The 22,134-nt window shown below is 41.0% G+C and overlaps 1 protein-coding gene across 2 annotated transcripts in view; it reads right to left on the minus strand.

The window, feature by feature from the left end:
* Positions 1-7,690, minus strand: part of Mtus1 (microtubule associated scaffold protein 1) — a 147,980-nt gene extending 140,290 nt beyond the window's left edge. Inside the window, exon 1 of one of the 2 annotated variants that reach the window (XM_052752092.1) lies at positions 7,421-7,690. The gene's annotated coding sequence lies outside the window, so the exon portion shown is untranslated. The remainder of the gene's footprint in view (positions 1-7,420) is intronic. The other variant, XM_052752089.1, reaches the window with a different exon arrangement.
* Positions 7,691-22,134: the final 14,444 nt, after the last annotated feature.

Consider the following 22,134-nt stretch of genomic DNA (forward strand, 5'->3'; position numbering starts at 1 on the left):
GCAGGCCAGTCAAGGTGACAGTGATACTGTCTCAAAACATGAAGAGAAAAGAAATAAAGAGCTATTTAGAGGGAGCAGATTCCTGGAATTGAACCCAGAATCTCAGGCCTACTGGGCAACATAGTCTACCACTGAGCTACAACCCCAGCACTCCCCTTTGCTTTTTATTTCAAAGCAGAGGGGCTGGTTCACTTGCACAGTCTGGCCTTGAATTTACGATCTTTTGTTTCAGGCTCCTGAATCACTGGGTGACCAAACCCAGTGAGGATTCTTCAGATACCAAGTTTCTTAGCAAAATTTGGTCAAGACAGCAGGTAGGCGTGGTTTCAAACATAGTGGAGACCACAATAAATTATGTGTTAACAATTCCTAAGAATATTTCTCTCAACATAAATACTAACACCCGCTGGGAACTGCAGGCAAATCCCGTCCAAATCTCTGCCCCTCTACCTTGCGTTCTGACCACAGGGAGAGTTCCAAATAGGGCTGGAAACCGATCAAAACTAAATACAATATTCTAACAGCAGGGATTTTGTTCATGCCCTTTTAAAATCTAGAATACAACATGGAAACATAATTGTAGCTACACGCATAAATGGCTTGGCTGTCTCTGTGGAGTCTAGACTGAGCATCTAATAAAAAAACAAGGGCATTTTTCATGGTCAAGAGAGATCCTGGGTGACTCAGCCCTTTCGAATCCATTTTTTTCATTTCTCCAATCCTTGTTACTCAACAGGAAGTTGGACCTTCTGCAATCCTCACTCAAGTCAAACCTAAAGGATTAAGTTAGTAGCGGTAGGCAAACAAATAATCAACTATTTAACATGCCTGAGAATGAGATGATATCAACATAGGAGTCTACTATATAATAAAAGCTAAGACTTTTATAGTACAAGGTTATTAGCGAGTATTCCGGTAAATACAATTCAATCCACTTGACAGAGAGGTGGGGAATGGGGCAGGTCTATGTTTGAATGGCCTATCTTAGATTGCTTAGGTCTATACTGGCTACTATTTTTATTCCACGAGGCTAAGTGAGTTATGTTTTAAATAGACATAGTTGCAACTTAATATCACTAATCATTAACAATCATCAAAAAAAGATTTACAAGGGACTGGAGAGATGGTTCCTTCATTAAGAGCACAGGCTGCTCTTCCAAAGGACCAGGGTTTGATTCCCAGCACCCACATGATGTCTCACAAGCATCTGTAACTCCAGTCCTTGGGAATCTTAGCACCATCCTTTGGCCTCTGTGCAAATTCAGGCAAACACTTATACATATGAACTACTGAAAATAAGTAAAATCTCAGTTTTTAAAAAATTTACAAAGTGAACATAAAAGAAAATTAACTTCTCATGTGACACCAAACACCGCTTAACATCTCCTATGAAATGAAAAAACTATTATCTGAAAAAAGTGAAGAAATATTGATTTTTCTTCCAAATTGGTGTATATGTAAATAACACCGGAGTTAAATATTACCAAGTTACCAATGTACAAAAGGCATAGAAGATAAGCTAATGGCCCAGCAGTCAAGACTTAGCAATCACTGGTAGACATTTTTAAAGTTACATGTTTATTTATAAGAAATGAATATTTATACTTCTTCCTCTTACCTCCTCTTCTCGTTATTCTAAGTATGGATACTTTCTCCAGGCCATTTTAGGACACAAATTTCCCTGAAATGTTTTCAGGGAATGCAATCAGGATAGTTCTGATCAATCCACCCTCAAATTAGCATAATGAGTTCATCATTACGCTTAAAATACAATTTATTTGGAAGGTGCAACCCTGTATTGAAAGAACACTAAGGTATGCAGTGGCCTAGAAATCTTGTCCGAGGCATTTCACTGAGACTCAACAATTTGCCCTGTGCCTCAGCCTACTCTCCCAACACACAGTGAGTTCCCTGCACACTGCCCTGGCTTGAAGTGATTTCCTTACAACCTCTTTTCCAATTAGTTTGATAAATAGGGACACCAACTTCATTCTTTCACTGCTCAGTTTTTAAACAAAGTCTACACAAAAAGCAAGCAATGGTGTCTTAAGAAAAACTTAAAATGACTTTAACATTATATTTAGTTTCATAACCTCTAAACAAAATCCTTTCTGAGTTACATTGGAGGCAAGGTGTGTACTTTCTCTTATTCTCATTTGTGTAACTAATACATCTATATTAACATCCTTAATCAGATATGGTCCTGCTGGCAAGATGCAAGTAAATACATTTTTACTGTTCTTCAACATGGAGTCTAAAATGTAATCCAAGAAAAACTGACTGGCCTTAATAAACAAAAAGTTTATTATGTTAAAGATTTGTATGCAGGTTTCTACTTCTCGAATCTGGAGTCTATTAAGTGAAATGCCTCTAGACTCAACCTAGAACAAATTAGCTCATTGTATAAGAAATAAAATTTTACTGTATTTTTCTACAAAGTAAAGACCTAGCTCCAAATATATTATCCCAAAATGCACATTCTTTCCTTTATCTTGGGCCCAGTGAACAAGCCAAAGTCATACTCCATGCCATCATGGAATAACCGCCCATGAGAAAAGGTGGCAACTTGTTTTCAAGTAACGTTGAAGTCATTTTAAAAACTGTAACTGTCATCAAGACAATCCTTTATGAAATCCAGCTTAGAAACAAACATTTCAAAAAAGAAACAGTCACACTCAATTCCTAATTATACTGGACCATCCGAAGCAAAGGATGGAGGCTGCGTCATCTAAAGTCTGCATGCTTGTCAAAGCAGACTTAAAAAAACAGACTTCAGGCTAGCTGGGCCTGTCAGAGCAACCTTTTTTTTTTTTTCCTCTTCAGGAGGAACACATATCTTCAGTCATTAGTGCACTCCCTCCCCTCCCTCTCTCACTGCCAGTTGAGTGTGGTCTCCTATCGGAGGCATCTTTGGATACCCAAACACAAGCCATGAACAGCCATTCTTAACTCTCAGCTTGGTGACTCACCCCCAGAACCTAAGGACAGTTCGAAAGAAAGGGGCTAATTATCAACCTGCTCCTTTCAGTGAGGTCTGTAAAGATCTACAGGTACAATCAGGCTTCTATAGTAGAGCTATCTCAAGCTTGGAAAGGCTTTTTGTCCCCGTCAAAAGAATAATCTATTAATAATGTCAGAAATTAATTTGGGAAAATTATAAACTATAGATTTGGACATCAAGAAAACACTTGTATTAGCAATTCAGAATAAAACTAAAATCTGGTAAAATCTGCAAATGGACTGTTAGAGACTTCATCATCCTCAGAGCCACAAATCTGAAAGACTTTCAATCCCAGGGATTTAAATTTTCTCAGATTTTGTTTTTATTTTGTTTTGATGGTATAGTACATAGTTTCTTAGTAAGTATGTGATTTCAACTGCATTATTAAATTCACTTGAACAAGAGACAACAAAGTCAGAAGAAAAAACATTTTCTGGTCATCAGAAAATCTGAAACCATTTGAGCTGTTACACAGAAATCCTTACAGACACGTTCTCTGAATAGTCCATGTGGATGGTCCATCACATCTCATGTGAAATCTGTAGACTTTTGTAGACTTTGACAATTTACTTTTGAAATAGAGGCTCATGTAACCCAAAGAAGGCCATGCCTTCTTACTTTGTAGCCAACACTGGTCTTGAACAACACCAATCTTACTGCATCTACCTTCCCAGTGCTACATTGCAGGCATGCATCATCAGACTAGGCTCTAGTCATCATCTAACCAAACACACAATCCATTGCCACCTAGCTATGGGATAAGGATGAGGATGCTGCCTCATTCCAAGCCCTAATGCTCTTACAAATACTTGATTTGGGATCATTCCGGTTCCTTGCTATCACAATTTCACCTTCTTGGATGCCATAAAAATGCCAGCTAAGGGGCTAGAGGACTCAGTGGTTAAGAGCATTTGCTGTTCTTGCAGAGGACCTTGGCTCAGCTCCCAATACCCACATCCTGGCTCACAACTGTCTATAACTCCAACTCCAGGGGACCTGACACCCTCTTCTGACCTCTGTAGGCATCAGACATGCATTCGATGCACTTGCATACATTCAGGCTAAATGTTCATATACATAAATTCAAAAGTTTTTAATGCAAGCTAAAAGGTTTCTGCAAAGGCATTGCTAAATATTGACTTGTTGGCTCTATTGATAGCACAGAACACATTACAATACCATCAATAAATTCAAATGCTCACAGACTATAACTGGTAAGGTAGCCAACAAGTTAAAATTCTCTTCCAAAATACTAGGGCAACATAGATCTATGTTGAGCGTTATCACTGACAAAATACAAAGGTGGGATTGTCAGATGGAGGCTTGTTTATTGATTGATTGTTTTGTTTTTGTTTTTGTTTTTGTTTTTGTTTTTGTTTTTGTTTTTTTGGAGACAAGATTTCTCTGTTTAGCCCTGGCTGTCCTGGAACTCTATCTGTAGACTAGGGTGGCCTCAAACTCAGATCTGCCTGTCTCTGCCTCCTGGGTGCTGGGATTAAAGGTGTGTGCCGCCACCACTATCAAATACTTAGATCATCTTCATCCCTTTCTTTAGCTTTAGGGTGGGGCAAGGCAAGACACATCAAGCTTACAGATACATTCTAAGAGTTTCATTATATGTATGTGTTCAACTCAAGTTTTAGGGTAATTGCAGAGTTTCCAGGAGAGGAAAAAAGTCTCAAAGATTAAATGGATAATCTATGGTTTAGAGATTACTCAGGTCCCAAAGAACCAGGAAAATTCTCACCCAAGATTTATGTAGACTGTCTCTAAATGTTCTGTTCTGAATGAGTGCAGGTGCTTACAAAGGGCCCCCAAAGAACACTGGGGCTGCAGCTGGAGTTACAGGCATCTGTGAGCCTCCTGAGGTGGGTGCTGGAAACTAAACCCAGGTCCTCTAGAAGCAGCCAGGGACTGTGCCCTTTCTCCAGCCCCCAGAATGTCCTAAGGACATACACCACACTTGACAATTTCTCATTTGCACAACAGCAGCTTCTCCAAGAACACAGAAGTTGTAGTGATAGATGTAAAAAGAATCTAACTCAGAATTCCAGAAGAAATAACAGCCATATGTGACTCATAAACCATGATTCAGAACTACTGAAATTCCATTTTGAGAAAAACCAACATGTTTGACAACACTGAATATTTCTGTAAGTCATCACAACTATAAAAGTGTTTATAGGGCAAACACAAATTGAGGAAAATATCTGCAATATGCACAGACATATGCCAACAACCTGAAAGAGGCTTTTATGAGTAGAAAAACACTAATATCCCAAGAAGAAAATCTGATGCTAGACTGAATTAAAAAGAAATAAAATTAGCCGGGTGTAGTGGCACACACCCTTAATCCCAGCATTCCTGAATCAGAGGCAAGCAGATCCCTGAGTTCAAGGCCTGCCTGGTCTACAGGGCAAATTCCAAGACAACCAGAACTATACAGCGAAACCCTATCTAAAGAAAAAAGAAAAGAAACTGGGAACATAGGTGGGGTGCTTGATAACATTTGCAGTCACAAAAATGGAAAGTTAAATACTGAGATAGCACTGTTCAACTATAAAGCTGATAATAATACTTCCTTTTAAGGATAATTACCTGTGGTAAGATCGAACACAAGAGTTCAGAGCTGGTCAGTTTAGTTTGACTGAATAGTTTTGGAAACCAACCGTCAGTATTTTTAAAAGAAACTGAGTCACCAATTTTGATTTCCAAGGACAGTATCCTAAAGAAACATACCGTACATACAAAGTTTTCAAGAGATAAATGTTGCAATTTTATATCTAATAACAGTAACAGCAAATGAAAAGTTCGGCTTGTAAGACAAGGTTAAGTAAATTGATACATCTATAGAATATACTGTAACAATAAACTGAGATGTTGAAGATTTGATATAGTGAAGAACTTTTCATAATATTTTACAAAGGAAAAAAAATAGATGGTGGGATTGACTTACTTTTCTGAATGTACCGAATTGTACACATCAGCCATTCATTCCTTTTGAAGTCAGTGCAAACGAAGTCACTAAGTGGCATGCTTCTTTAAATGCTTAATTCTAGTCACTCAAATTTAGCTTCTAAAAATTCTACACAAAATTTATCCAGAATTTCACAATCCTATTAAACACTACAAAAACTGTCCTTGGATTCCTAACGGTTAATTAAAAGGTACAGACCTCTCCCAAACACTATTCCCCTCCCCACATAAATCTAGTTTTAAAAGGAACAGGTGGGGGGGGGCAGACACCTGTGATAATCCAGGTGTTTGGTATATGCAAAACTCTTAGCTCCATCCACAGCACAAGGTGGGGTTGGCAGGTGAAGAAAATCATAACTTACATTTTTAAAATTATTTTAGACTAAATTTTATTTTAAAAAACACAGGGTAAGAATGGGGGTTTCTTTTTTTTTTTCTTGCATAACTTTTCTTATGGAGTAGACTTCTTGAGAAATGAGTCTGTAAACAATGAGTTTAATCACATACACCCACACAACAGAATATAGATTTTCCTGAAGGAACTGCTGCAGAGAATGGGAGATGATGAATTATTTAAATTGATAACCTATTGGTAAAACATTCCTTATGGAGGTCATAGGTTCAGGGGAGCATGACCCCGCCTCTCTTTTGCTGTCCTCCTTCCAAGTTGTCTCCTGATCCCCGGAATCCACTCCCACCACCTCCCCCACAGCGCTGTGATTTGATACCATGATTGAACTCCAATCACCTGGCAAGACATGAAAGCTCTCTGTCCTCCTGTTTTGCCTAAGACTCTGCTTTTAGACAAACAAAACTCACTGGGTTTCCTTTCCTAGAACACGGACGATTTAAAAACAGTATTTTGCAGAGTGTGTACTACTGTGCAAGCTAAGTCTAAAAAAATTAAATTCGTCACTATTAACAAGTCCAAAGTGAACAAATGACCCTAGGAGAGGAGGGCAAAGACCACGTAGTTCTAGCTAAGTCCATGGTTGAGTAGTCAATAGGTGACCATAAAGGAGGGGTTTTCCATAGAGCTTGTAAATACCCGCGGGCTGCAGGGAGTAATCCCGCATAGGGACCTGGGGAACTGCAGTAATTCCCTTTCTCCCATATTTTCTGCCCTGGCTGCTAAAGCTGGGAATGGGCCCCGGCAAGACGCCCAGGCGGAAGCCTGCGGCTGCCAGGCCCTGAGCCGGGGTCCGGCGCCTGGTGGGTGGCTTTCGGCCAAGGTGGCAAACTTGACAGTTCGCCGGATCTAGTGTAAACCCACCACCACCTCGGTCACTTTCAAGGTGACAGCAACGGCAACCCGCTGTCCTGCAGGAGCTGCGCGGGAGGGGGGGCGGGGGGGGCACGTGAGTCCAGCCTTCCCACTCACTCCTCCAACTTTGAAACCCCCGGGACACCCGCCCACTCCCCCCCGAAAGCCAGTCCGGTCACCGTGAGCGAGTTGCAGTCGCCGCGGCTTAGCTCCACGTTCTCCCGAGGTCCCCACGGCGGGCGGCCGGGATGGGCGGCGGAATGGGATCCACACCGCACTTGCCCGCAGAGCCTGGGAGGCAGCCCGGAGCCCTCCCGGGAGCCACCGCTTGTGGGCTCCCTTCTGCACCCTGGGCTGACCCAGCCTGGGAGGCGTAGACACCTGGGGCTCGCAGCTCGACCCGGACCCGCGCCAGCACCCCCGGAGGCGGCGGCGGTGGCCAGGCGGGAACCGGGAACCGGGAACCCGGGAGCCCCAGCCTCCCCGCCCTGGGCCACCAGGGGGAGGAGCGAAGGCGGGGAGTCCTGAGCTGGGCAGCCTCGCCCCTCGCCCGCGGCGGCTCCTCGAGCCCAGACAAAGGCCAGGTGGGGGCCCAGGGGGCGGCGCCCTAAGAAACTAACCTGAGAGACGTGCCGGGGTTCCTTGGGGCACAAGACTCCCACGGAGCTCAGCTACGATCGCCCGCCGGGTCCGGCTCCCAGGCTAAACGTCTGCACGCCGGAAGCCCCGGGCGTAGGTCCTGGACCGCGCTGCACCTGTTGCCACGTGCGTCGCGATGCGGGTGGCTGCTGACTGCGCACCTGGCTGCACCGCGCGTCCCCAGACCACTCAGGTCCCCGTCCCCGAGGGCGAGCCAAGCTCTGTGGTGCCCAGTTTGGGGGGCCCCAGGACCGGACAGGCTAGCCAGAGAGAGGCTCGGTTCCTCCTAGATCCCCCGCCCCACCCCCTCGCAGCCTGAGTTCCCAGTCCTTTTGCTTCTCGCGGGCGGCAGACTGCCTTGGGGTTGGGAGGTGAGAAAGTGGCAGAATTTTCTGCTCAGGGGCTTGTAAGGAACCAGCACTGGTTGCCCTCGGGCGAGTCCCACCTGAGCTCTATATTGTCTTCAGACTTCCGAGCAGATTAGCGAGCACCTATTAAACATTAGAGAAACGAGCACCCCAGCTGTGAGATGTTCAGATAAAAAGTGGAAAGGTTGTGGGACTCGGAAGAAGAGAAGTTAGATCAGACCACTTTAAAGACAAAGTCCTTGTTCTTGGACGAACTGAGGAAATTCCAGCCTCCACTAGACATATTTTAATACAAACTTTTCCTAAAGATCGGTAGTCCGTCCGCCTGTGAGAGATAAAAAAAAAACATTTGTGAACCATTAAATGTCAGATCATCGGAACTCTAAATTTAATATATGCATGTTTGTATGCATATATAAAACTGCCTGGCATGGCATTGTTGAAAGCATTTTAAGTTTCTAGGAGCGCGGGGGCGGGGCGGGGGGGCGGGAGTGCTGGGGGTGGGGGAGAGCACTTCAGAAGTTGCCTATGCTGAGAATGCTGGGTGAACTAAAAGCATTGCTGTTTATAGCTTTAAGTGCTTTCACGTGGACAATGATCCATTCTTTGCTCACAAGTAGACCCTGGTGTAAATAGGTTAGATTATTATCTCTATTATTCAAGTGAGGACAGTGAAGTCAGAAAAGCCAAGTGACTTGCACGCGGTCACACTATGGTGGAGGACAAGGCAGGCCCAACTACCCCCCCCCACACACACACACATACACACACACATCTCTTTTTTTTCCTATGTCCCAATAGATAATGTCTCTTACTTATCTTTGAAATCCCTGCTGTAACATGATCTCCGTCTGACAGGGAAATCATGTGACTAATTTTAAAGTGATACAGCATTAAACACCATTGGATAACTCTTCCTTGTGCAAAAGGCACATGACAAAACAAAACCAAAAAAGCCACGGATGTTTTTCTGACAAGTCATGAGATAATTATGCTAATTGGCAACATGCCTCCTCCCCAAGGAGAATACTCCTTGTGTTAAACATATTATTTAAACTTTTATGACCCGCATGTGACCCGGATGATTTGGCCCAACCTACTCCACACACCCCCACACTCCCACACCGATTCCATTCTATTGTGTGATTTAGTTCTATCTATAAATATAGAACCACTTTTACTTCTTTTTTTTTTTTTTTTTTTTTTTTTTTTGTTTTGTTTTGTTTTTCGAGACAGGGTTTCTCTGTGTAGCTTTGCGCCTGTCCTGGAACTCACTTGGTAGCCCAGGCTGGCCTCGAACTCACGGAGATCCGCCTGGCTCTGCCTCCCGAGTGCTGGGATTAAAGGCGTGCGCCACCACCGCCCGGCCTCACTTTTACTTCTTATTTCTACAAGACAAATTAAGAAAACAAAAAACACTGAAGTAATTGGAGATATTTTTGTGGGTGTGGAAATCAGAAACTTAGCTTTTAATTGAATTCACATAAAAACAGAAGTGATCTAGGGACATCATCAGAGACTCCGTCCAGCCAAATAGTCATGAAATAAGGCCTATTGGCTTTTCTGTTCCTCTTAGCTCTGGGCACGTAGCCAAGTTCCTGACCTCTGAACTCTGAATGCTGACCTGCCACAAAGCCAGGGAATGATATTAAGGATCAGATAACAACTCAGCATAACTTTGTGGTCCTATGTTCTAAAGAAAAGTTAGCATGTTTTCCGCCCCTCTGGGAGGAAAAATGAAAGTTAAAGACTGTATTTAAAAGTCTCTGTTCCATTTGGCAAACTGTCAAAGATTAGAACATTTGATAGTCACCGGGTGTTAGTGTATGTGAAGATAGGCAGTCACAATGCAGATGTGAATGTAACTTATAGTGACCTCTATAGAGGGCAATTCAAAATACTAACAGATTACGATGCACAGATTTTTTTTTATTATTAAAAAGTCCACATATGAGAGTTTATCTTATATTACACCCAACAAATTGCGTGTGTATAAAACCTTGTTTATTTCAGTCCTGTGTCTAGTAATAACAGATTGAAAAACAACATGCTGATTAATGAACTCGTGAATAAGGGTTCAGTAATTAAAAACTATGGCATAGCTATTAAACAAATCCTATGAAGACGTGAAAACGAGCTGGGTGGTGGTGGTGCACTCCTTTAATCCCAGCATTCAGAAGGCAGAGGCAGGAGATCTCTGAGTTTGGGTCTAGCCTAGTCTACAGAGAGTTCCAGGATGGCCAGGGCTATACAAAGAAACTCTGTTTTGAAACCTGCCACCCACCTCCCCCAAAAAAGAAAATGAGAAGGATCTTTGTACAATTATGAAATAATCTCCTAAAATACATCATGTGCATAATTTTAAATGCAAAATTGTCAATAGTATGCTACCATTCCTATTAAGCAGATAAAACCCATATACTTACATTGCATACATATTTTTGTTCATATAAACAAAATAATTTATAAAAATACACTTCCAAAATAAACTCCCCCAAATAAACTTCCAGAAACTTACATGATTCATGATATCTTGAAAGTATCTTGGGGAGTCCAGACACTGGAGGGTAAATTTTGAAGAGAAAGATTTTACTGAATATAATTCCACACATTTTACATTTTGATCCATGTTAATAATAGTAGACATTTTAAAGATGTTTCCCCACTTGAGATCTGCTATAAAGAAGATAAACAAGATAAATGATCACATTTCTAGTACTTTAGTAATGGGGAAGCCGAAAAGTTCAGTCCTTACTGTTCAACCTTGCTTCTCCTCTAGTTCATTTATATATAAAGACCTCCACACTTGAAGTCTAGCAAACGTGCTGTGGGAATTGTTGTAAATTCTTTTTACTCTCATTGACATCTCTCAGGGTAAAGCTTGAGCCGGCTTTCCCAGGGTCACATTAAAGCAGAGAAGGGACAAGATCCCAGGCTTGATTCTCAAGGGGGAAACTCCAGCAGTTGAGCTGTGCAGTGAGGAAGCAATACCATGAGAATCCCTTGGAGTCATTTTTCACTTTGTTCCAAGTCAGATCCTTTTTGTTGTTGCTGCTGTTGTTGTTACTTTCTTAAACCGTCCGCCACCGGTTCACCGAGCTGGTATTTGAACAACTCTAAGGGACAAAGAGAGCAAATTCTTAAAATTGACCCTTGAGAAGGATACATATTTTTGTTGTCATAAAGCAGTAAACAGAATGTTGAGCGACAGATTAAGGTATCCAGGTGTCCCAACCAGTTCACAATTGCCACTTTCAAAAGGTGTTACTTAAAGGAAGCAAAATTCTGTCCAGCACTGAAGTCCAAGAAAAAAAACAGAACAAAAAAACAGTATTTCGTTTTTTCAGATAAAGATTACTGAATGAGGGATGGCCAGGGGCGAAAAAGATAATATATTGTGGCCCAATGGTAGAGCATTTACCAACAAGTATGAGATCCTAGGTCCTGAGTTTGAGCCCCAGGACACACACACACAGACAACGATAGTTTCCCAGTCAGGAGTCAGGCTAATTTCATCCCAGCCCTAGAGCAGCATTAGACCATCAGAGGGTGACTATAAATAGGTATGAAGAGGGACAGCAGCTCCTTCACGTATACTCCAGAAGTTCTGACCTGATCATAGTAGAATTATAACGTCACCACCAACCTCTTGCCTGAAAGGTAAACAGTAGCTTTCTACAACATTCCACAGACTTGCCAGGCAGCCATTTCATCGCAGCTGAAGAAACGTTAGAAGTTGTAGTAACTGCTTAAAAAAAAAATCCAAGTATGTTTGGACTTTGTGATAGTGTTGGTGACCTAGAGTAAGTGTACATTACAAATGTCTAATTCCTGCGTCTCGAGATGGCAAGCTATATGGTCCGATATGTAAACTGACCAGTTGTAGCAATTGCTGCATGGTGAGAAAATGAGAGCTTGAAAACTGTGAAATGTCCTGATTGACTAGCAATTCTTGGGTTTCTGCTGACCTATTCCTACCAGACTTGCAAATTCAGCTGGATCTGCTCCTGCCACGTTCCAGAATGGTGCCTATCAGAGTCATTTTCTTGCTAAAGTCTGCCAGTTTGTAAATGAAACATCTCAAGGGAGGAGTTTTTTCATCAGCAACACTGAAGGAATATGTTTCCTTTTTGTCAAAACTGTCCGAGACCTAACATCTCAGAGTCTTTTTTATCTCCTCAAACCAATGGTTGCCATTTATAGACTCTGTAGAAGGAAATGTTCCTCCAACATGATGCCAAATTTTTATTTTAGTTCACACACAAACAAGCTGTTCCATAATTCTGCTGTGGACCTCATCATATTAGGAAGAAATTAAGAAAAATATAGCACTACCAGTTTGTTACGCAAACTTGTTGAAAGTGTTTACTTTGTGTGCTTGAAATGTCATGACTAAGAAAACGCCGCTCTGTATAATCCACTCCTGACAATGAGTCATAACTGCGTCACCCTGGAGCTTGTTCAGGCTTCCCTACAATCAGGTGGAGTGTTCCCCTAAAAAGGGGATTTATTTTCTGTTTCACTGTATTTTCTGCTTTATGACAAATATTAATAGGTAATCTAAGCCATTGAGGTCTCATACCTTTAAGATCAGTCCCATTCACCTAAACATGTTGAATTTGCTCAACATGTAAACTTCTTCCCTATGCCTTTCACCAAATGTTGGTACCTAGAGAGCTGAGGGTCACCTTTCAACTTGCTCCCAAACTCCTAAGCCAGTGCTTCTCACCCTTCCTAATGCTGAGACCCTTTAACCAGTTCCTCATGTTGTGGTGACCCCAACCATAAAATTATTTTCATTGCTACTTCATAACTGTAATTTTTCTACTGTTATGAATTGTAAATATCTCTGTTTTCCAGTCTTCTTAGGTGCCCCCTATGAAAGAAAGGGTCATTTGATGACTCCCAAGAAGAATGGTGACCCACAGGTTGAGAACTACTGCCCTAGGCCCTGTTGCTACATCAGTGACCATCTGAAAACACTACTAAACAATCATGAAGCCCAGTGGGTTCAATCTTGCTTCTCTGTGACCAGATGAATGCAGGATAATCCCATGTACAAAACTGTCCCTTAAGGATTCATGGCTCTTGATTACATTATTGACTATGAAATCCTCTCCCTATACAAGTGGTATTTAGTCAGGTGGACCAAAGTGGTCTATATCTTGGCAAATCATATAAGAAGAGCCAGTAACAGCAATGAGCAGCAATTAGCCCTTGTGCCATTACCTAGCATTCCTTCATTCCCAAACATGGGGCAGGCAGTTCAGAACAGAGCCATTGAAAACTTCTGTCTTAGTTTACCGTTCTGTTGCCATAACAAAACACTGTGAACAAGGAAATGTTTAGAAGAAGCATTTAATTGGGGGCTTGCTTACAGTTAGAGTAGTAGCTTATGATCATCATGGCAGGGAGCATGGCAGCAGGCAGACAGACGTGGTGCTGGAGCAGTAGCTGAGAGCTTATACCTGATCCCATGTAGGAGACAGAGAGAACTAGACTGGGCCTAGTTTGGGCTTTTGAAGCCTCAAATCTCACCCACAATGACACACCTTCTCCAGCAAGACCACACCTCCTCACCCTTCCCAAACAATTCCACACACTGGGGACCAAGCATTCAAACATATGAGCCTGTTGGGCCAATTCTCATTTAAATCACCACAACATCATCATATTTTCTATGTGCATCAATATAGACTATGTTTGCCTAAATTAAAATGCAGTGAATCTACTCTGTAAATTAGTGCCAAATGAGTTAGCAGAGAGTAAGCTGATCTTAGCTTTGAGATTCTAGAACATTGAGAAGGCTGGTTGTTAATCCAGTGCAGAAACTGAACACCACCAAAGATTTATCTCTTTTGGAAAGATATGCTTGTGATAGCTTTTTAAATACCTACAAAATTATGACTAATCCCTACTCATTGACAAATCAATTATCCACAAATCTTAAACAGGAGAATCAAATAGAAAAATATTATTATTGCTCCACACTTGGAAATATAAAGTTTAATTTTCCACCTTAATATGTGGCAACTGATTTGCTGGCTCAGATCCTAATTTCTCTTTTATAAAATTAATTCTTTAGCTCTCAGAGGATTGCCATGAGGGTGAAATGTAGGTACTATTAATATTCATTTTTGTATTGTTTGTGCATTATCTCATTGTGGTGGTTTGAAAGAAAATGACCCCCAAAGAGAGTGGTACTATTAGGAGGTGTGGCCTTGTTGGAGGAAGTGTGTCACTGTGGGGGCGGGCTTTGAGGTCTCTTTTTTTAAGCTTCACTCAGTGTGACAGTCAGTTGACTTCCTGTTGCCTGCAAGATGTAGCACTCTCAGTTCCAGCACATCTGCCTGCACACTGCCATGCTCCCCTTTTCTGACCATAATGGACTAAACCTTTGAAACTGTAATGGAGCTACCCTCAAATGTTTTCTTAATAAGAGTTGCCATGGTCATGATGTCTTTTCACAGCAATAGTAAACCCTAACTAAGACACTCATGTTTTGAGTTACTAATTCACTTATTTCCATTCTCATTGGTCTATTAATCCAGGTCTATAGAAAGACTCACATTCTCTGACACAACATTCCTTAAAGCCTACTAAAGCTATTAGCCTGTCTTCCTTCAGACCTCCAATTCATGTCCTGATTCAAGTGAGCAAAGAGGTGACCCCTAAATCCTTCCATTTATACTTCCTTATCTGTAAAAAAAAGCATTCATTTGTAAAAGCTGTATGTAGCACTGGGGTTTTGTGTAGTGTGGAGCCCACAAAGGTTTCTTAGTGAGATCTGAGCTTGCTTTACACAGCAGGGCTGTATTAGGGGATGGCTTGACCGCGTGCATGGTCACCAGGTGTCTGGGATGGTCTGCACTTGGCTGTGCTGGGGGGAGGTCTTTTGCTCCACCCCTTGGCATTCCTTTAAAAGCCCTTTAGTAGAGACAGAAGGGGCTGGTGGGTTTTGACCCAGGCCCTCCCGAGGATATTCTATGTTTCTAACTGTCTCTCTCTTTTATATTTCTATCTACATATTCCTTATTTCTCTCTGCTCAAGAGTACCCTGGGGGGGAAAGAGGGAGCTGGTCTCCCTCAGTGTAGTATGTATATTATCAGTGAACCAAAATAGAAAATGGCAATATTTTCAAATAGGTAGATGGTTCTCATATTTTCTTCTTATATCTCATCAGATGCCTTCTGGTAGCAAGAAACAATTCCATTTCTTTCTTGATGATCTTTAGTATAAAAGACTTGTCTGTTGATGAAAATTTAGAAGACACAAAAATTACTTTTAGCATGAATACCCAGAGTTACTTATCTTAAGTTCTGGTGCTCCAAGTCATTTCTCAACAGGTTTCCATGAACATGCATGGACCTTAGGGCAGCCCTTCAAGTGTGAGTGTAATTTCATCCTTGAATCCAGAAAGATGGGAGTGATTGTTTTCGTCCTTGGCAAATGTAAAATACAACACTTACACACAAAACTTCATAAAGCAAATTTATAGCTTAATAAATAGTATAAAGTGAAATAAGTAACTATTTAGATCTACTCTATAAATAAATGTCTTTGGGCATTTTTGCTTGTGTCTGTAGGGGTAATATTCAGTTTCTTATTTATTCATTCATTTGTTCATCACTGCTGGGAATCAAACCCAAGTCCTTACACGTGTTAGGCAAGCATTCTAACACTGAACTACATCCCCAACCCTTCTATGTTATAATTTTCTGTGGGCAGTGACTTTGGTAATATCTTGGTCATTGTTGTGTTTGGGGTTTTATTTAATTTTTTTAATGAATTTTTATAATTTTTTTAGTGAAGCCCAAACTAGATAGCCTGAAACTTATTATGTCACCCAGACTGCCCTTGAACTCATGACAATCCTCCTGCCTCAGACATCCACCTTCAGGGATTACAGGCTTGAGCCACTCTACTCAACTCTTGTTCATTTTAAAATCTGAAATAACTTTCCTGAATCTTTGAAAGGAGACGGAATCTGGCACAGCTTTTCTAGCTTAACAATGGTTCTCTTCTGTTGTTGTTGTTGCATGACATAACACAGAGACATAGCAGCTTTCATCCTGTGAGTTTCTGGCTCTCTTCATCCTTGTTACTTTTATCCGGACCTCCTCTCCCCTTGGTCTCTATTGTTTCTGTTTTGTTTAGTGAGCAGTCCTCTAGAAGTTTCTTCTTGGTGCAGTGCTTGTCTAAGAGTACGAATTTGGCTGGTTAGTTTTGAACATCCTCTGCACCCTCCAGACACTTGACACCATTTTGACCCTGGAATGCTCAAGACTTCTTCCACTTGGAGCAGCTGTTCTCAAATAGAGCCTCGAGCTGTCTGGTGAGCATGGACTGGCTGTTTTGAGAGTCTGGGCTCTCTCAGAGCTCCTTGCTTCCCTGTAGTTTCTACTAGCTGCAGGTATCCAGAGCTCATGGACCTGGCTATGGCTTCCTTCCATCATTTCTATTTTGAGGTTCCTGCAGGGACCGTATCATCTAATTATGTTACAAATGTTGCGGGCTTTCTATCTTGGTCCTCTATCCATGTTATGGGATAACTTGGGAGTTCAGAAACAACAACCTCTGGGTACAGACGATTAGCAAATGAAAGATCTTGGCCCCCAAACCCTGTATGGCGGCCGGGCACAGACAATAGAATTCAAAAGGGTTAGCAAAAACTCCGTGTGGATGCTATAAAGACAGGAGCCTTGAGGACAGGAAAGGAAAGAGCAGAGGGCTTCCAGCTTTTATTCAAGGTCTAACACGTGTCGGCACATACTTTGCTAATAGTCTCCACATATGTTACTTGGTTTGACTCAAGCTTCTTGGTTAGAATTTAAAGCCAGGTTTTCTTAAGATCTGTGCGTATTTGGCTTGGAATTTGCTCCCTATAAAAAGCACAGGACCGTGTTAAAGTGCCACAGAGTAGAGCTAGTTACTTCAGCACACAAAAAAACGGGGAAGTGCTTTTTTTTTTGAAACTGTTGTTTGGTAGAACCTTTAATCTGGGCTGGAGAGATGGCTCGGAGGTTAAAATCACTGCCTGTTCTTCCAGAGGTCCTGAGTTCAATTCCAGCAACCACATGGTGGCTTAGAACCATCTATAATGAGATCTGATGCCTTCTTCTGGTGTGTAGGCATGCTTGCAGATAGAACACTGTATACATAATAAATAAATAAATTTAAAAAAAAAGAACCTTTAATCTTGTGAAAATCATTTAAGACAGGAAAGAAACATAGGTCAAAAACAAAGGCATAGGAAAATACTTTTATTACCATGGAGAAGGACTGTATTTAATGGTAAAGATGGTAATACCAAAGCAGGCAATTTTGAACGTACAGACACAGTAACTGAGAAGCTACTGGTTAGGTAACAGTAAATAGTATTTTGACAAGTACTGTGGAACCAAAAGTTTCTTGGTTACATTTTTTTAGTTATAAAGGTTAATTATCATGCTGACAAAAGTAATAATATCAAACCTTGGTTGAGCACCATGCACTTTTGAAGCATTTAATACTACATATATATATATATATATATATATATATATATATATATATATATATATATATGTTAATTGCCCACATATTCAAAGCAACCTGATTGGGTAATATTATACTGATTTAATAAACTTCAAAATTGAAACCCAGTCCAGTTATACATATTCACAAAGGTGACACACACTTATAATCCCAGCATAAGAACCTAAGGTAAGGATTTCGAGTTCAAGGCCAGCTTGAGCCACACAGACCTTATCTCAAAAATAAATAAACAGTCTTCCATGTCATACAGCTAACAAATAACAGAACTAGGATTGAAGCCCAGGTCAATGTGACCTTGGAACCACCCAATACACTGATCTCCAATAACTCAGCTCTTTATAATTTTGTTTTGATTTATTTTTTGTGCACTAACTCCAGATATATAGCTCCAAAATAATACAAGCTTTAAAAAATAAAGATTATTTTTAGTGAAAGAAGTAAATGCAAATCCCTTGCTTAAAAATTGACTGAAGAAGCTCAGCAGTGGTGGCACACACCTTTAATCCCAGCACTAGGGAGGCAGAGGTAGATGGATCTCTGTGAGTTCGAGGCTAGCCTGGTCTTCAGAGAGAGTTCCAGGACAGGCACCAAAACTACACAGAGAAACTCTGTCTCAAAAAACAAAACAAACAACAACAACAAATCAAACAAAAAACCATTGGAGCCTCAAGTCCTGAGACATGGGAGGCTGAGGCAGGATGATGGTTTGAGTCTTTCTGTTTGAGGGCAGGGTGACACATAGCATGTCTCATCTCAAAAACAAAGGATTAAAAACCAGCATCAGAAACACTTAAGCCAACTTACTGCTACTATTATCACAAAACATGGAATGTAACAAATTAAATGTTTTTTAACTTTATAAGGTACGATAGCTGAAATGTCGAAGGAATATATAAATATATGTGACAGAATTCACCTTATCAAAAAAAAAGCATTAGATTTCATGGAATAAACTTAACTTGAAACATAGGTTTGTTTTTTGTTTGTTTGTTTTGGTTTGGTTTTCTTCTCTTTTTTCTTTTTTGGTTTTTATGAGACAGGGTTTCTCTGTTTAGTATTGGTACCTGTCCTGGATCTCACTGTGTAGACCAGGCTGGCTTCGAACTTACAGAGATCCGCCTGTCTCTGCCTCCCGATTACTAGGACTAAAGGTTTGCGCCACCGAAACAGCCATACTGATTTCCACAGTGGTTGTACAAGTTTGCACTCCCACCAACAGTGAAGGAGTGAGGAACATGTACTTCTAATCCCTAAAGTAGATGGAGGCTTTTATTAAATGCAAGAGAGATTAATTAAATGTATTAACACTTAACTACTATACAGCAATATGTAAAATAAGAAATTATGCCGAGCGGTGGTGGCGCACACCTTTAATCCCAGCACTCGGGAGGCAGAGCCAGGCGGATCTCTGTGAGTTTGAGGCCAGCCTGGTCTACAGAGCGAGATCCAGGACAGGCACCAAAACTACACAGAGAAACCCTGCCTCGAAAAACCAAAAAAAAAAGGTCAGGGTTTTATCGAAAATTAGAACATAGGTAAATTCACCTATGTGAAGCCTCCCATGCCATGTAATATGGAAAAAAAATCTTGACAAGTTTTGGGGAGAAAAATTTCACTTTCTATTCACAATGGAAGTGTAGGTTTTAGGAGCGCTGGAGAGCTAGCTCAGCCAGTAAGGCGCTTGTGGCCTGCCAAGTCTGACAACCTGGGGTCCGTTCTCAGAAGGCAAGAACCAATCCACAAGGCTGTCCCCTGATCTCCACACACAGAGTGTGCATACCTGCCCCCAATACAATAAATGCTTTTTGTTGTTGTTGTTGCCTTGGTGTGGTTTGGTGTTCGGGTTCTTGTTTGTTTGTTAAGGGCTCTTAGGGGAAAACGTTGTCCAGGAATACAAAGAGTGGCCGTTGCATTTGAGAAAAAATGACTGACTAATTCATTGGTGGTAAAGGAGAACGTTTTCCCAGCTGGAGTAACTCCAAACCTTCTCGAGGTCACTGTTCCAAGTTAGTCTGACCGGTCAGGCTCCTTTGTTGATGTCTGACCTGATTGTTTCTTAACACCCATTCCAAAAACTCAGTGAATAAGAAACCACGTAAAAACCCCAAGGACTACTACCAGCGTGCCTTCTATGTCCAAATAAAAATGACAAGGCAAGGAAAACAAAGCGAAATCCAACCTGGGGCTCATGGGTCCAGTGAGACGATGAGTATGTGATATCTGCATGTGACAGTCCTGTGGGCCATGAACATGGGATTTACGACAAGCCCAGGACAACAGCCTTGAAGCAAAGACTTAAAAGCTTCCATCATTAGACTAATTGTCATTCACTTGATCCGCCAATGTAACAGAATCCACCCAGCTACTTTGCAGGCCATTATTCCTTACATTCAGCATATTGGTGCGTCTGCCATTAAATATTTATTGTCTACAGTGCTGTTTGGAAGGCAGACAAAGCAGCCATTTTACTGGTTTTGTATTGATTCCTGGGCTGTCCTCAGAAAAAGCTTTTAGGAAGTGTGCTTTCAACAACACATGTTTACTGCATGACTAGCAAATACATTTCTTCCTTCTTGTTTCTGTCGTAGGGCATTAGAACATAGATCAGAATTTTTTTTTTACCTGCTCTGTGCTATCATTATCAATGAAGGCCTCAGGTAACACTTGTTCTCAACTGTACCAAACTTATTTAGAAGAATATTAAAATAAGGAAACCTCAAATGCTTTTACCAGACATGATTTTTATTGCCTTTAAAGGAAGTTCTATATAATTCAGCTAATGAATGGCATCATTAGAGTAGCCTGAAGCTAAAGGTGCCAGGATTTTTGTCCTATGTGGGGAAAGAACTGGATCATTTTATTTAATAATAAAAATAAAATAATAATAATAAATAATAATAATAATAATAAATCTCTTTGGTGAGATTTATTATAAGTGTTTTAAACCTGAGGCTGTGACTGACAGACTCTCCAGGGACCTTCAATGTCACTTCAGGAAAATTATCACAGTTTGGCTAAGTTGAAAAAAAAAAGTTCTTTTTTCTTTCCCCGTTTTTCTTTTTTGTTTGTTTTTTTTTCTTAAGGTTATACATACAAGTGTTTTTTTCAGCATGTATTTCTGTGCACCACATGTGGGCCTGGGGCCCTTGGAGTCCAAGAGAGAGCAATGGATACTCTGGAACTGGAATTACAGACGGTTGTGAGCTCCTATGTGGATGCTGGGAATTTGACTCAGATACTCTCGAAGAGCAATCGATACGCTTTTTGTTGTTGTTGTTGTTTTCGAGACAGGGTTTCTCTGTATAGCTTTGGAGCCTGCCCTAGAACTTGCTCTGTAGACCAGGCTGGCCTCAAACTTGCAAAGATCTGCCTGCCTCTGCCTCCTGAGTGCTGAGATCAGAGGTGTGCGCCACCACCACCCAGCTGCAATCAATACTCTTAACCACTGGAGGATCTCCAGGCCTTGAGAGAGAGCAGACTTTGGTGCAAGTATCTGATGTGTCTTACCTTTCCCTTAGCATATTTAAATTAAATATGGTATCCTGCAATCTCAAGCATATTAGTTATATATTTGATGTGGTAAATATTCAAGAGGGGCCAATTACTATTCTAAAAAAATATATTGCAATGCGTGATATTTATTTACTTACTATAACCAATAAACTCTTTACTAAACTGATCTTATCTCTCCCTATATACATCTTTGCCATGTGAAGATACTCTAAGACATTCACTATGTAAAGTGTAAAATGCAATTTCTATTTTGTATGAAATATTTTATTCCTGGATATAATGTCACACAAACTGGAATCCCAGCATCCAGGAGGCTAAGGCAGGAGGATTGTGAACTGGAGGCCAGTCTAGGCTATAAAACAAGACCTTGTACACACACACACACACACACACACACACACACACACACAGAGTTTACTTTATTTTTAGTTTGCTAATGTTATTTAGATGCCATATGTGTTTTCTGACTGGGGTTGTAATCTGAAACAGCAATTAACTTTAAAACAACCTTCATTTTTCTTCATTGCTACATTTCCTTTAAGAGCTTCAACAAATTATTTGAACAAAGAACATTGTCCTTAATGAACATTCTCCTGGTTAATCCCTCAAGAATGTCACAGTCACACTAGGCATGGTGGCTTGTGCCTTGAATCCCAGCACTCAGGAGGCAGAGGATCTCCATGAGTTCAAGGTCAACCTGGCCTACATAGCAAACTCTAGGACAGCCAGGGTCACATAAAGAAAACCTGTCTCAAAACAAACAAAAAGAATGTCACAGTAGTTTAAATTATTTCTATGTAATCACCCCAGATTGTAGGCAAGCCCCCTCACTCTG

Source organism: Peromyscus californicus, unplaced genomic scaffold (genome assembly GCF_007827085.1).
Source record: "Peromyscus californicus insignis strain IS unplaced genomic scaffold, ASM782708v3 Scaffold_23__1_contigs__length_62951481, whole genome shotgun sequence".
NCBI lineage: Eukaryota > Metazoa > Chordata > Mammalia > Rodentia > Cricetidae > Peromyscus > Peromyscus californicus.